At 43.9% G+C, this 4,519-nt stretch overlaps 1 pseudogene; it reads left to right on the top strand.

Moving 5' to 3' along the window:
- Window positions 1–1,433: 1,433 nt before the first annotated feature.
- The window catches only part of LOC124023908, an 8,820-nt pseudogene continuing 5,734 nt past the window's right edge, over window positions 1,434–4,519 (top strand).

Raw genomic sequence — 4,519 nt, 5'->3', positions numbered from 1 at the left:
GTTGACTTGGAGCTGGTGAGAGACTAGTGGTTAGGGAGTAGGGTTGACTTGGAGCTGGTGAGAGACTAGTGGTTAGGAGTAGGAGTAGAGTTGACTTGGAGCTGGTGAGACTTGAGGGAGTAGGTAGTAGGGTTGACTTGGAGCTGGTGAGAGACTAGTGGTTAGGGAGTAGGGAGTAGGTTGACTTGGAGCTGGTGAGAGACTAGTTGTTAGGGAGTAGGTAGTAGGGTTGACTTGGAGCTGGTGAGAGACTAGTGGTTAGGGAGTAGGGAGTAGGGTTGACTTGGAGCTGGTGAGAGACTAGTGGTTAGGGAGTAGGGTTGACTTGGAGCTGGTGAGGGAGTAGGGGAGTAGGGTTGACTTGGAGCTGGTGAGAGACTAGTGGTTAGGGAGTAGGGAGTAGGGTTGACTTGGAGCTGGTGAGAGACTAGTGGTTAGGGAGTAGGGTTGACTTGGAGCTGGTGAGAGACTAGTGGTTAGGGAGTAGGGTTGACTTGGAGCTGGTGAGAGACTAGTAGTTAGGGAGTAGGGTTGACTTGGAGCCGGTGAGAGACTAGGGAGTAGATTGATTTGGAGCCGTGAGAGACTAGGGAGTATGGGCTAGGGCGTAGGGAGTAGGATTGATTTGGAGCCATGAGAGACTAGGGAGTATGGGCTAGGGCGTAGGGAGAAGGGTTGATTTGGAGCCATGAGAGACTAGGGAGTATGGGCTAGGGCGTAGGGAGAAGGGTTGATTTGGAGCCATGAGAGACTAGGGAGTATGGGCTAGGCGTAGGGAGAAGGGTTGACTTGGAGCCGGTGAGAGACTAGGGAGTAGATTGATTTGGAGCCGTGAGAGACTAGGGAGTATGGGCTAGGCGTAGGGAGTAGGGTTGATTTGGAGCCATGAGAGACTAGGGAGTAGGGCTAGGGCGTAGGAGAAGGGTTGATTTGGAGCCATGAGAGACTAGTGCCTTGTTGTGGGTCAGTCAGCTGTCCATGTTGACCCCATAACGTGGTGTGACGCAACAGGTGTGTTTTGTGTGTCAGGGTCAAGCCAAGTGGTATCTGTTACTTGTCCATCATGTAGAGCTACGGTGTGTGGATCAACATCAACAACATGTAGATATCTGACACTCAGCTATTAGAGGACCCTGAGCTCAGATTCATTACATAGTGTTTTTAGATTGGAGGAGATTATTTCATAGATTTACAGTAAATGTCAAGTGGGGTATCAATAAATGAAAGTTTTTTTCAAATACAGTACAGTAATGTTTTACACGTGGGAATAGTCAAAAGCCATGTCAGACAGACGTGTGGTTATTTTGGGTTCTGTATTGAAATGAGCTAATGTATCGCGATCCTATGATCGAGGTCTGTTCATGTTTGGTCGGTGCCTGTGACCCCGTATGCCACAGTGGGAGGGCCCAGGAGAGAGCGTGTTCACGGCCCAGCCCCCTTGACGTGACAGCTGGGTGAAGCGGACTTAGACAGCAGTGGTATCCCTCTCCTAAGTTAAGCAGTGTCAAACTGAACTGAAGTTGGGAACGATTGGAAATCCGCGTGAAACAAGTGTCTGTTCAGTTCCAACGAAACCTATCTTAAATTAATCGTTCTAAATAACCTGTGCTTTCGCAGTACTGACTGATCTCTGTGAGATTGCAAAAACATTCTCTATAAAACATTGTTGCCTACCGTTTACCGCAAAAATGATGATGCACTCGTCTCAGAAGGACACAACCTACACAAAGATATTTGTAGGAGGTCTTCCATATCACACCACGGACTCCAGTCTCAGGAAATACTTCGAAGTGTTCGGTGATATCGACGAGGCTGTTGTTATAACGGACAGACAGACGGGCAAATCCAGGGGTTATGGATTCGTAAGTATTATAGATGTACATGTGAATGTCATTGTGATTGATTAATCGATCGATTGCGTAATTAGTTTATGTCATATTGTTAAATGCAGACATTATGGGTAGAATCTCAAATGTATCCAGCACCAATATGTCATGAATGAAAAAGGCTGTCATTGGCCCATCCATAATGCGTCTGATGTTACTTATTGATTCACACCATTTTGTTAGCCATTTATGAACGGTCAATGAATTGCACTTCCGGAATGGGCTCACCGTTCTGTTCTGCTAAGTATTCAGCTGAGGCTCAGGCGTGGTGTCTTGGGCTCAAGAGGTCCACGGTGATGTGATGGAATCATTCTAGAATTGCTGCCATGTGCTTCATAAACCATGCCTTTACCTTCAACTAATGAAGGACATTTTTTCTCTCCACTTTTCCTTGTTCTGATTGTAATACCCTCGTGCTTTTCTTATTGAGACGTGATCAATACTTATACATGAATCGTAGTTCAACGAGCAGCTTTAGCCAGCCTCCCCACTGAGTGAACATCTGATCAATTCAGACAACGGAAACATGTATTTATTCTGTATTCTTCCCTTTCCGTCCCTCAGGTGACGATGGCAGACCGGGCGTCTGCGGACCGAGCCTGCAAGGACCCAAACCCCATCATCGACGGCCGGAAAGCCAATGTGAACCTGGCCTACCTGGGGGCCAAGCCCAGGGTCATGCAGCCAGGTGAGGGGATGGACGCGCTGGCGGAGGGGCTGCGCCACACGTTTATTTCACAGCTTGGACGACCAAGGTGGCGTACAAACAATGACGAGCTGCTAAAACGAGCAAACTAACCACCTGCTTACAGTATGTTAACACACTGTGTGTAGAATGGTAGATGTGTAACATGGGATTTAGACGAGGTGTACTGTAGTGGGGGGACTAGCAGAACAGACAGTGAAGCTCTCGTGTGAATGAAGATATGTTATGATTAAATTGTGTCTCCATTTTTACAGACATTTTTACAGACACCATTTTTACAGACACCATTTTTACAGACACCATTTTACAGACACCATTTTTACAGACACCATTTTTACAGACACCATTTTTACAGACAACATTTTTACAGACAACATTTTTACAGACACCATTTTTACAGACAACATTTTTACAGACACCATTTTTACAGACAACATTTTTACAGACACCATTTTTACAGACAACATTTTTACAGACACCATTTTTACAGACATTTTTACAGACAACATTTTTACAGACACCATTTTTACAGACACCATTTTTACAGACACATTTTTACAGACACCATTTTTACAGACAACATTTTTACAGACACCATTTTTACAGACACAATTTTTACAGACATTTTTACAGACAACATTTTTACAGACAACGTTTTTACAGACACCAAATGTTTCAAATGTTGTTTTTTCCTACCATCTACCTGATCTATAAGTACTTGAGCAGTTACATTGGAAGCACTGATCACATTTGATATAATGGGATTATAATGCATTTATAATATGTGTATATAGTTCAAGCTTTAGATTGAACACATAACGGTAGAGTTAAAAACAACTTGTTCCTATTCCAGGTTTCTCATTTGGTGTTCCTCAAATCCATCCAGCGTTCCTCCAGAGGCCTTATGGGTATGTTATGACATAGTGCTACTCCTTGTCTTGTTGGACGTGTGTTAAAACAACGTATTTCACTGCACCTGTCCAGTGTATGTGACAATAACATGTATTTTATTTTTATTAACATCTTTTACAGGGTAGAAAATGTTCAACTAGTGTAAGGTTGTAGAACTACCGTAACTTTCCCAAGATGTTCCAGAAATCCCAGTTAGAAGATTGGGACATTGGGAAAGTTACCAGAATTGTTCAACCCTAAACTAGTTGTAGAATATCATACTGTAACACCACCTGTTTTGTTCACAGCTGATCATTTTGAATGATCTTTGTGCCCGTTTCTATTCTTACAGTATCTAGTGATTTTCATCTTTTAAAAAATAGCTTGGATTGTAAAATGTAACGTTTTCTTTCTCCAGAGTGGTGTGACTGTAAGCCCCGCCCATTCATTCTCTTTTGAGTGTAGAGGCGGGACTGTGTCTTGTGTGGTGTGCATCTCTGCGTGCCATTCTTAGATTCTAAAGCGTGAATCTAATTCTGATTCTAAACGTGATGTCACCAGTTGTCAATGTCTATCTCTCTCTGATCTGACAGGCTGGCTTACGGTTAAGAAACTGTATCTGATGGAGGGACATGATGGTTTGAGGATGAATAGCTGAGTCTGCATTGGGCAGATCACTAACGTCTTACCAGTATACTCTGACACACACAAACAAGCTGAAATGGTGATTAGATGCATGGAAGTTGTTTTTCATTTCATTTTTCTGTTGCGGTTTTCCATAGTCCATAGATTGGTGTGTGTGCCTTTATTTCAGTATGAAGTGGTTTTCAGCTGAGCTGCGTGCTTCCCTTACGGGGTGGGGTGGGGGTGGGGTGGGGTGGGGGGTCAGGAGTGGTGGATGAGGGATGTTCCTGCAGACTCTAAGAGTTTGGATATTTCACATTTAACTTTGTCACGGGGTGTTGATTCTGATCTGTTTTTTTAACTTGATTTTTAACGATTGATTTGTGCTGTAGCCTGTGTCCCCCTCCCTCCC

The sequence above is a fragment of the Oncorhynchus gorbuscha genome, unplaced genomic scaffold (assembly GCF_021184085.1).
Source record: "Oncorhynchus gorbuscha isolate QuinsamMale2020 ecotype Even-year unplaced genomic scaffold, OgorEven_v1.0 Un_scaffold_1717, whole genome shotgun sequence".
NCBI classification, from domain to species: Eukaryota; Metazoa; Chordata; class Actinopteri; order Salmoniformes; family Salmonidae; genus Oncorhynchus; species Oncorhynchus gorbuscha.
This window is presented reverse-complemented; position numbering and strand designations above follow the sequence as displayed.